At 42.6% G+C, this 12187-nt stretch overlaps 1 long non-coding RNA gene across 1 annotated transcript; it reads left to right on the top strand.

The window, feature by feature from the left end:
* The first annotated feature begins 8189 nt into the window (after positions 1 to 8189).
* On the top strand, positions 8190 to 9590 carry LOC309705441. Its single transcript, XR_014276550.1, has 4 exons — positions 8190 to 8920; positions 9011 to 9079; positions 9178 to 9240; positions 9357 to 9590. It is a non-coding gene; the product is annotated as an uncharacterized lncRNA (long non-coding RNA).
* Positions 9591 to 12187: the final 2597 nt, after the last annotated feature.

The following is a 12187-nucleotide window of genomic DNA, read 5'->3' as shown; positions in this document are numbered from 1 at the left end:
GAGGGAAACACATCATCATGTAGCAATTTCAAATATCCAGTGGCCTTGAGGTTTCCATTGAAGAATGGACCCACTATCGTTGTACCCCATATACCACACCAAACCATCACTTTTGTTGTTCCAGCAGTCTTGGAGGGATCCATCCAATGTGGGTTAGTGTCAGACCAATAGCGGTGGTTTTGTTAACTTCACCATTCACATAAAAGTTTGCCGGATCACTGAAAATCTTCTGCGTGAACTGAGGGTCCTGTTCCAATTTTTGTTTTGCCCATTCTGCAGATTCTGTGCGCCTATCTGGGTCATCCTCGTTGAGATGCTGCAGTAGCTGGAGTTTGTAAGGGTGCCATTTGTGAGTAGCTAATATCCGCTGAAGGGATGTTTGACTAATGCCACTCTCCAGTGACATGCAGCGAGTGCTACGCTGTGGGCTCTTGCTGAATGAAGCTAGGACAGCCACTGATGTTTCTTCATTAGTGACAGTTTTCTTGCTTCCACATTTTGGCAAATCCAACACTAAACCAGTTTCACGAAACTTAGCAAGCAGTTTGCAAACTGTAGCATGGGAGATGGGTGGTCTCGTAGGATGTCTTGCATTAAAATCTGCTTCAATGACCCGGTTACTGCGTTCACCAGATATCAACACAATTTCGATCCACTCCTCACGTGTTAACCTCTTTGACATGTCAATGGCTGTGAACAAAGTGAAACTTGTAAATAACTCATGAAAGAATAAAGTTACGTTGAAACCAAGCACACCATTGTTTTTCTTGTATCCATATAAATGGCCCACCCTGTACTTTTAAATACCCTAGGAACAACACGGAAGCCTGCAGTGTGAGAGCGAAGTGCATCAGATAAGATGGGGCCTGATTATTAAGACTTTGTATTTGAGAAGCAAGATTTTAAATTCTGGATTTAACAGGAAGCCAATGAAGGGAAGCCAATACTGGTCTGTCTTTCTAGTCCCTGTCAGGACTCTTGCTGCAGCATTTTGGATTAACTGAAGGCTTTTCAGGGCATTTTTAGGACATCCTGATAAATGCATGAACTAGTTTTTCATCATTACTCTGAGACGGGATATTTTTAATTTTAGAGATATTGCACAAATGAAAGAAGGTAAATTTGTTTAATTTGCACATTGAAGGACATTTCAACCACTCCAAGACTCCTCACAGTGTTATTGGAGTCCAAGGTAATCCCATACTAAATTTGCAGCAGGACTGAGCACAACCTTCGATAAAATATGACATTAAAAGACTAGTGTCATGGTCCTGGGTCGGTGACCCAGCGCTTTTAGTTTGTTATCATTTTCATGATGATGATTGTTTTAGTTCTGTGTTATATTCGGTCTGCCTCTGAGTCTGCGTCTGGATCTGTCTGTCTATGGTGTCACCCCATCTGTTTGTGAAGCTGTCTGTTTAGATCTGTGTCTTGTTTGGTTCCCCGTGTCTGAGTTTCCTGTTTTATTGTGAAGGTCTCTGTCTGATGTGAGTGTGTTCAGATTACATTTCCCCTGTCCCGTCAGTTCTGATTTCTCCCAGCTGTGTTGCCCTCCTGTCCCTCATCCCCTGATTACTGGTGTGTATTTAAGCCCTGTATGTTCTCCTGCCTGTTGTCGGCTCGTCTGCATTCATCCGTCTACCTCTGCGTTCTATGGTGTTCCTGTCTCTGCGTCTCTCTGCCCCGCACCCCTTTTGTATGGTCTCAGGTTTGTCACTTAGTTTCTCCCAGTTTAGGTTTCCGTTTGTAAAGTACTCATACCTCGTTGCCTGTTTTTGTCACCACCACTTTTGTAAATAAAACATCACTCGTATCATCAGTTTGCTGCATCTTGGGTCCTCCTTTTCCTCCACACCACACGGCTCCCTCCGCCAGCCGTGACAACTACGAATGAAATGGCATCTGAATGCTATGTGAATTCCATAAATTTAAGGTTTTCCTACTTGATATTCAGTTTGTTAAAACAAATTGTGTGTGTCAATTTCGTGTGAGGAGAGTACACTCCCTCACAATTCTTACTATTGACATCATGTTGCAATAACATACAGCTTTTCATCAAGGTGTTATGTCTCTAAATACATGTTTATTAGTTTGTTTAAAGAAGTGTATTTAATAATCACAGTTTAGTTTGCATTACATCCATTACTGTATTGTCAGCCTTTAGTGCTATTACCGATTCATTTTACTTGTGCTCGGTTGTAAAGGCTCGGGGCCCTGACCCTAGTTTGAATGAGTGAAAAGACGTTTACTTGAAACAGATTTTTGTTTTGACTTATATACGTTCTTCTTTCCTTAGATTAGATTAGAAACATTTGTGAATTCAAAAATGCTGTTTATAATAATAATAATAATAATAATAATAATAGATTGCATTTATATAGCGCTTTACAATTCCACTATTCATTCACTCTCACATTCATACACTGATGGAGGCAGCTACAGTTGTAGCCACAGCTGCCCTGTATTTATATGAGCTGCATGAAGCAACACTGAACGCATACCATAGTAATGTGTGAATTTTCTAGTCAATTTTTTGTAAATTTTCAACACAGCAGACGGGATATTTTGTGGACTATTCTTCTTCTTCTTTTCCCATGTCCTTCTAAATTGTACCTCACAGCTTTCATGTTTTTCATTAATGTCAAGGTAAAGTGATTAGGACAAGGATATAGGATGAACTCTACTATTGGACTATTTGACAAAATATATTGAGTTAAACACTTTCACTGTTCACACTATCACGTCTTTCAGTGGCGTGTCTAGAAAATTTTTGTTGGGGGGGCCAGGTAGGGGCAGAGATTTGGAGAAGGGTGGCAGATGTAATTGTCAGATAATGTTAAAAACAATTCTACCAACCGTTAACCATAATTCAATAAACCTAATAACCGAATGCGCTTTTAACTCTTCTTTTTTTTTGTGTCCCGCTTGGATCTTTAGCCATCAGAATTGTTGTCTTAAGGCCAAGAAAGATGCCAAGCGGATTTATTTTACCAAGTGGATCATCATGGCCTTGCCATATTGGTCCATTTGATTGACCTTTATTATAATTATGAATTTATTTTATTTTCAGTTGCTACAAACTGGGGGATAGGACAGGGAGAAAGAATGAAAGAAAGAGAGGGAGAGAGAGAAAACCAAAGGGGAGAAGAGACGGTGAGAAGGGGGGGAAGAAAGAAAAAAAAAACAAAAAAACAAACAAACAAACAAAACACCTGGGTCACTTGTATGGAGAAAAAAAACCAGAAGAGAAAGCAAACAACAAAGAGCAACATAATAAAAAAGACAGCACCATCACAATAAACTAGCTAGCAGTAGATATCAGTAGATACTAAATAATAAACGATATTGTGCAGCACGCAGGATAGACAGCGCACAATGTGCTTTGAGGCAGCAGCCAAGAAAGCTGTAGTCCGCGTCTGTGAATACCTGTGTGTACACTTGTGTGCATACCTGTGTGGATCAGCATGCTTGCATTCCAAAGGTTTCTCCATGTAATGATCTGCTAGAGGGTGTGGGGAGCCACAGCCCCGTCCTCCAGGGCATGAAGCAGGTATGGAGGAGATCAAAACTCCAGACATCCAGAGGCCCCCAGAACACAAGAGACCAAGGAAGACCAACAGAGGGGCAGCCGCGCCACTGTCCCAGAAAGAGCTGAGGAGAGTCCCAGATGAGGGCTCACTCAGCAGCCGCGGAGCAGAAGCCAGGGGGAGTTGCAGTGACGCGCCCGTGAGCTCCGCCGGCAGCCAGCTGTGCCTGAGTGACCGAGCCCCAGGCCGAGAGGCCGGGGGCACCCCACCTCCGAAGTGGCCCCAGCGAGCCCCAGGCTCCAGGCCCCGATAAGCGGCCGCTTTTAACTCTTATTAGAATGAGATTTTAACCACTACGGTGCAAAGTTTTTAGGTACTGCGTTGATAAAGTACAAGAGATACAATCAATCTGTGTTCATTCAGCAGTCAAGGACATCAATATTTGCATAGTATTTTTACTGACATGTAGTGCACATATGTTTTGGGCAAAAACATTTTTTAATATTAAAATATGAACATTTTAACATACAATTGGCAAATTAGCCAATGCCAATGCAAAACCAATGCCTATTAAAAAAAGAAGATAATCTTCTCACAAACTGGTGTTTGATTTTGAAACAGGAAAAAAGTGGGGAAACAACTGAAAAGACTAACATTTGAATAAAACCTGAAAGCAAGTAAATACTTTATATGCTGCCTAATGGTAAACTTTGGTAATATTGATGTATGAAGAACAACACTGGCTGATGATGAAATACAGTCAGCTGGCATGGTGACACTGCCAGTATTAACCTGCAGGGCTGGACTGGGACAAAAAATCGGGCATTTTCACTACAGACCGGCCCACCAGGTATTAAAGCCATAAAGCCTTTGAATGAAAACAAACCCTGTTGTGACAGTGATGTACAGTCTTTTTGGTATATGTATGATTTCTATACATTTTACGTCAGATAAAAACTTTGTTCGAAAGATTCAAATAATTATTTAATAAAAGCTAAATATTTGAAATGAGAATAAGAAAGAAAAGTATTTCTTTGTGCCCGCCTCTCCCTGTTAATGCCCTACCTGGCCCCCTGGCAACACTTTGCTAGACCCGCCCCTGCACAGTTACCAGCTGTCAGCTACTTAGAAAAAGGATCCTGGTGTTATTTGTCTCTCAGAAACAGTTCATAACTTCCCTTCAACTCATTCATGTCACCTAAAAGGTAAACCTGTTTCTCCATCACCTCTTCAGCTCTGATGGTTCAGTAAGGACATCTCCTGGTTTCATCTTCATGTTTCCCTCTCACCAGATAACCAAACCATATCATGACCAGCAGCTTTACAGCTGTGGCTCCAGCAAACACCAGCTGATACTAGAAATTAATATTAAATAAATTCTAACAACAGCTGATCAAGCTTAAATGTGCTGCTGTTGTTTAGCGCGACGTCGGCTGGTTTCCTGTTTCTGGCGCAAAGTGGGCGATAAACAAACGAGAGAGAAAAGCTGATCGGCTGATCATTGATCAGTTTCATGATTAAAGTAGCAACAGAAGAGGGGGGGGGGGGATAAGAGAAGAGGCAGCTGTGCAGCGTAAAGACAGAATAACTCCAGCTTTTTGTCTTTTCCCATCCTAGCTAAAGTACGGGACGAACTGCGTCTCTTCTCAGCTCAATACGAAACCCATAATATTTTCTCTGAATGAGGGACCATTCCATTTTTTAAGGAGCCGTTGGCAACTCTACTAACTAACCTTATGAATAAAATAAAGTTCACTATCAGTAACATCGTGTCTGTGAAGGTTCTCAGTCATCCAGGTCATCGTAGTCAAAGGAGCTTGCAAAGAAAAGCGTCTGGACTTCTTTAAGTTGCTTGAAGACGTTTCACCTCTCATCCGGGAAGCTTCTTCAGTTCTAAGGTCAAATGGTGGAGAGTCCCAGATATAAACCCAGTGGGAGTATCCCCCCACAGAGGGACAAAAGGACAAAGGATAAGAAAGACAGATGCAACAACATTGTCATCCCCTATGTAGCCGGTGTATCAGAGAAACTCAGGAGAGTTTTCTCCAAGCACAACATCCCAGTGCATTTCAGACCCAGCAACACGCTCAGACAAAAACTGGTTCACCCGAAAGACAAAACTCCAAAACACAGACTTAACAATGTGGTGTATGCTGTACAGTGCAGCGAGGAATGTTCAAACCTCTACATTGGAGAGACCAAACAGCCACTTCACAAGCGCATGGCACAACACAGAAGAGCCACCTCCACAGGACAAGACTCAGCAGTCCATCTGCATCTTAAGGATAAAGGACACTCTTTCGAGGATGCCAATGTTCACATTTCGGACAGAGAGGACAGATGGTTTGAAAGAGGAGTGAAAGAAGCCATCTATGTCCACTGTGAGCGACCATCTTTGAACAGAGGCAGGGGGTTTACGACACCAACTCTGTGCCATCTATAATCCAGTTTTGAGATCCCTTCCCAGACGCCTTAACGCCCACTCACATCCTGGGCCATCTGACCTCAGGAATTCGCATGATAAGGTGGGGCCAGGTTTCACAGTGAGCTCACCCGAAACTCTGGCTGATTGGGACCCACACCCAGTTTCACACCTTGGCTCAGGCGATTAGAGGATCATCAGGGGGTCCTTTCGTCCCTCTGTGGGGGGTCACTCCCACTAGGTTTATATCTGGGACTCTCCACCATTTGACCTTAGAACTGAAGAAGCTTCTCGGATGAGAGGTGAAACGTCTTCAAGCAACTTAAAGAAGTCCAGACGCTTTTCTTTGCAAGCTCCTTTGACTATCAGTAACATCATAGCAACCGAACAGCTGTATAGAAACTCCGTCATGCTAGCTCACGCAGTACGAGTTATTGTAACTGACTGTAAAAAGTCAGCGTAACGAAAATAAACTCCACCTAAACTTGGTTTATATCTGACCCAGATTGACTGCAGGTCATAACTTCTTACCTGAAGTTCAGTTCACCTGATACTCGAACCGGCGGCCGCCTCGGGTCTCTGCTCCTCCTGCCTCCCCTTCCCTCATCCACCTGTTACCTCTGTGGAAGCTCCCCATAGCCACCACCAAACAACTGAGTTATTTTTACACATCGGCCAGCATCTGGCCAATCCACCACCTCTCATTGTTCATGCCGTTACAAAAAAAATAAATTAATAATTCATCAGCCCACTGTGCAAATGTCCGATGGCTAGTCCAGCTATGTTAACTTGTTAATCTTTCGCTGAAAAAATGTTTTCTGTGGTGCCGTCTTTCGTGCTTGGCTCTTCTACCTTTGCTAACATGATGCTCATAGTGCAGAAGCCGCTGCTGCATTCACTTACTCTCGGACATCTGAGCTTCACTGTGAAACCATAATCGTACATTTGATATTTCATTAAATTTTATTGTTTTAGCTTCGGGGTGGCACCTGGGGTGGCCAGTCTGGTTGGGGGGGTGGGGGGTGGGTGGGGGGTGGCCTGTGCCCCCCCAGGCCACCCCGCTGGACACGCCACTGACGTCTTTCATGAGAGACTACATGGACAATGGACTGTTAATGCTCTTCCACATTCATGTGGCTCTCTTGTAATACTACAAAAACATTTGCTTGCAATAAAAACAGTAACAAACAGTACATCTAAAAAATTTGACAATCCTCATTTTATGAAAGAAAAATATACAAGAGGGAACTTTCACAAGGAAGAAGAACAAGCCTAAGGAGCCTAAGACATCATCATCTTTAGAATATAATCGAAATGACAAAAAAAAGGAAAACCTGAGTAGTAATACGATGGCACCTGTCCAATATGGCGGCCAACCAAACCGGTTTGACAACCGGTTTGACCGGTTTCGTGCGTGTGCGCATGCGCGTTCAGTAATTCGATGGCACTAGTCCAAGATGGCGGCCAACCAAACCGATTTGACCAGTTTCGTGTGTGTGCGCATGCGTGTTCAGGTGTGGAAATACCACAGGGGATCAGAGGGGTTATATGAGTTTATGTGTTTTTAACGGGGTTTTAATTTAATCAAACCATAGGGTTTTTAATTAAACTATTTTTTCACTTAGGTGTATCGCAACATTCAGTTATGCATGTGTTCTTAAAAGCAATTCTTTGTTTCTTGTTTCATTCTTGGCGGAGTGGAAGCTGTTTTGGTTCACAGTGCGCCTTAACAAAGAGGGTGTGCTCTAGTCAAAAGTGTTGGTAATAGTGTTTTAATCACACTAATTTTCTAAATCTGACAATGTCTCAGCTTGCAGTGAGGCATGCATTTTATTTTATAAATGGCACAAATGGGAATTTCTTCTGAATGGGTGATGTCAGCATGTTCACAAGCGTTTCATTTAATCAAACCCCTAGTTTTAATTTAACTAGTTTTTACACATCTACTGGGGTTTCTTTCCAGGGTTGATGCGATCATTTTATTTAAAAATCGGGATTTCGGAATGTTGAACTAAGAGTGAGACAAAGCCAGCCAGCTAGTTTTTAACACAGTAAATGTCACAAATAGCATTCAGTCCTTTAGAAAATAAATGCTATAAGCAGCCAGTATCGCTCTTTTCAAACTAATCGTCTTTTAAATACACTCATTTTGTGATTCCGGTGTCAACACCTTGCAGCGATGCAAGCATTTTATTTATTTAAAAACAGATCAAACGGGCCATTTCTTCTGTAAGGGGTTTCATGGTTTCAGAGTAGTTTTTAACACAACAGATAGTCGCAAATAACATTCAGCCCTTTAGAAAATAAACGCTACAGTGATACTTCTAAAACCAGTCGCCCAGACCCGCTCCAACTTTTCAACAGCTGGCTAATTGTTTGAATTTGTTCAGGATTGTAAAAGCACACCGCGGGTATCACATAGTTGTTGAGAGTACCATGCGAACAAGGGCCCAGCCTATTGTTTAAAGTGGCCGGTATTGGCTCTTTTTGTAATTCCTCGACAAGGTAAATGGGGCAGGTGTACCAGTCGGGTGGCGACCCCGCCTATTGTCTGAAGTATCGGTTCCTTTGTAATTCCTTGAGAAGACAAAAGCCCTGAAGGGTCTCATTTAAATTGATTGGCGACATACCTTTTCTTTTTGGAAACACCACCCTATATAAAAAACAGGCTCAGACCCCGAAACCCTGAGCCATTTACGCCTCAAGATTCGCTGCAGAGCACACCATTTTCTTTGCGATCATCAACACTAACATCGTTCTTTATAACATGGCCATCGTAAACGGTAAGTAAAACAAAACCTATTATTGGATTTTTAAAAAGTGTTATGTTAACATATTATAGGATATTCAAACTATTTTTTTTTCCTAAAACAAAAGCTTAATTTTTAGGAGTTCGGGAGAACGGCCCAGGACCCTTTTCTTCAGAAACGGGCGCTTTTACAGCTGGAACTAGTTCTCTAACAGGCACAAGGTGTGTACAGCATTACTGGAGTTTTAAACGTATGTATGTTTTAAACTAGCGATTGTTTTAAATTATGTAATAACGTTTTTGTTTGATTAGTTCCAGGGTTAACAAACTGAGCAGGAAAACATTCAGACCCCGCGACCACAGAGCCCTACCTTACATCAGGTGTGTATACAACGCGATGTATAGTTGTGTATTTTTTTTTTTTTTAAAGGGGTTTAAACAATTACAAATGTTCTAAACTGACCGTTTTACACATACAGAACCACGCCAGAGAACCGTGTGTGTGGAGGAGCAGGACCATCCCGAATAACGCACACTACAAGGTAAGCATAGGCATATATAAATTAGATAAAAAGAGATAGAGAGGGAGACACGGTTATTCAGTTTGAAATGGGTACATGTATAAAATGTTTTAACACATGTCTATCTATCTTCACAGACTGCAGAACAGCACCCCTCCTCATAATGATCAGGACACCGTACGATTCCAGACGTTTTTGGAATGTTTAAGCAGTATCGACCTCCCAGAACAACAAAAACCTGGAGCTTTGTGCAGCAGTGGAGAGTCAGAACCGATCTTCATCAGCGAACCTGCAACACCTCCGAGTGAGTGGCTACATCGCGATTTCTCTGATGTTTTTGAGTACAGCATGTCAGATTTTGATCTAGTTCATATACCCACCACCCCAGAATGTGACAGAAATAGCATTGATTCACGCATAGATTTCGAAGAAGGCGGCATAACAGACTCTCAAATATCAGCGGCGTATGATGCTTACATAAAGCTTCCAGACGCTCAGCCTGCTGAACAGAGTCATATAGCTTCAATAGCTGATAAATTATGTTTGATTGAAGCTAGACTCAATCAATACCACCAAGAAGCACAGGTACAAAGGCAACAGTTTACCAAATTCATAAACAAAGTGTGTAGTACATTAGACAACATCTGCAGCAAAATTTCAAGTCCCTGACTTTTAAAATCCAGACCATGGACCCTCCAAATAAATTATTTAAACATAATAACGGAACCTCCACTCCTGTTAGATGTTTTGACTTAGAGACTTTTATGCAGTGGGCTGAAGAAACAGATAAAAAATTAGACGATATTATAGCTAGACTTAATAGGGTGCCTGCATCAGCCTCATCCGATACACATCCTTGTCAGACTGTTCCTACGTCTGCTATTGCTGATGGGGCTATTGTTGCTAATAATAGTGATAGTACAGCAGGTGTTGCTCGGGCCGTTGCTGTTACTGATGCTAACCATATAGCTTGTGCTGCTGGTGATTTTGCGTCTGATGCACAATCTAGCCGGGTCACCTCTGCTGCAGCTACTGCAGTTGTTATTGAGCCCGTTGTGCAGTCTGGGTCCGGCAGCCGCTCTCAGTCACACATTAGAGAGATACCTAATTTTAATGCTCGCGAATTGCGTGAACGCCTTGATTTTAGGGGTATAAGTCTCGATCATCCAGAACAAGTGCCGGCGCGAGTGCGCGAGTGCTTAGCCAATGTGATAGACAGAGCTGTGGCGGGATCCCAACAGGGCAGTGTTCTAAACGTGGTCCTGCGTGGCCCCTCGCTGGCTTCAGATGTTCAGGCTGTTTTAAACGCTGATGATCGGTATGATCCGGAGCTGTTTCTCGATCAAATTGCACAAGTTATGCAGAGTAATGATGAATCTATCGGTGATGATGAATTGGAGTTTATTGTCACGGTAGCTCAGAACAGTAGTGGCGGGTCTCGCTTAAGACTGGCGCACATACCTTATGATGAGATTCTCTCAAAGAAAGGCAGACATTTATACACACCAAACAACACAAACAACAATTTGTGCTTCTCCCTATGCATAGCACATTCATTAAACTCATCATCCTCTGAGCATGAAAAACTTGCTACAGCTAAACAGATGCATGCTGAAGTAGGTCTATGCGACACACAGCAAGTATCATTCTCTGATGTCGGTAAATTTGAGAAGCACTTCAACATTAAGATTGTAATCTATTACCACACAGAAGGGCGTAAACGCCTGGAATGTTTTTACACACATGAAGAGCCAAACCCTAACACGTTGATGATGTATCTCCATAATCAACATTACCACCTGATTTTAAACCCGGCCGCTTTTTTGGGGGGATCCTATGTGTGTAATTTCTGTTACAGTATATATAATACACCATTACAGCACAGCTGTAAACATAGATGTAACACATGTTACACACTCTGTCAACATCACAGGGGACCCACAGTGAAATGCAGCGACTGTAACCGCATCTGCAAATCACAACACTGTTACCAACAACACAAATTACCTGAATTAAAACACAACATGATCCCCTGTGATAATATGAAACATTGCATGCACTGTGGCACCACATATAGAGAATCCAAGAAATTGCCACACAAATGTGCGCAGCCTAGATGCGAGCACTGCCGCGAACCTAAATTAGCAGGAGACTCCGACCATCAGTGTTTCATACAGCCTGTTGAAAAACAGAAGCCTAACGATAAATACATTTTATATGATTTTGAGACGCGGTACCACAACGGTAAACACGAGGCTAACTTTGTGTGTGCGTCTGATCTGAAGGGCAATAAGTTCACATTTAATACATTAAAGTGTGTGGAGGCGTTTGTGCAGCATTACAGACGCCCAAGGTTTCGTGGGTACACTTTCATAGCACATAATGCATCTGGCTTTGATAACTACATACTCCTCGAGTACTTTGTCAGACAGAGCATAACACCTAGTGTCATAATGAGCGGCAGCCGTGTGATTTTAATGCATGACAGGGACTATGACCAGCGGTGGATTGATTCGTTCAGCTTTTTGCCCATGGGCCTTGCCAAAATACCCTCTGCTTTAGGTTTTCAAGACCTGCAGAAGGGCCATTTCCCACACAGGTTTAATACGAGGGATAATGAGCGTTATGTGGGCCCGTACCCAGACCCCTCCTTCTACGGCTATGAGCACATGTCTGAAAGCGATAAGGTGCGATTCATGGAATGGTACCAGGTTGCCTCACAGAATCCCTTTGATTTTCAGGCTGAACTCAGGCGTTACTGTGTTAACGATGTTGATGTCCTGCGTAAAGCATGCATCATTTATCGTGACACGCTACTGGGTTGTACTCAAGTTGATCCATTCATGTATACCACCCTGGCTGCATTTAGTATGGGTGTGTATAAAACGCTGTTTCTGCCTAGAGACGCGCTCGCTCTCACGTATGAAGGGGCATACGTTGAGCAGAACAAGACGTTTTCTAACGTCTC

Source organism: Aulonocara stuartgranti, assembly GCF_965226115.1.
Source record: "Aulonocara stuartgranti genome assembly, chromosome: 4".
Classification (NCBI taxonomy): domain Eukaryota; kingdom Metazoa; phylum Chordata; class Actinopteri; order Cichliformes; family Cichlidae; genus Aulonocara; species Aulonocara stuartgranti.
This window is presented reverse-complemented; position numbering and strand designations above follow the sequence as displayed.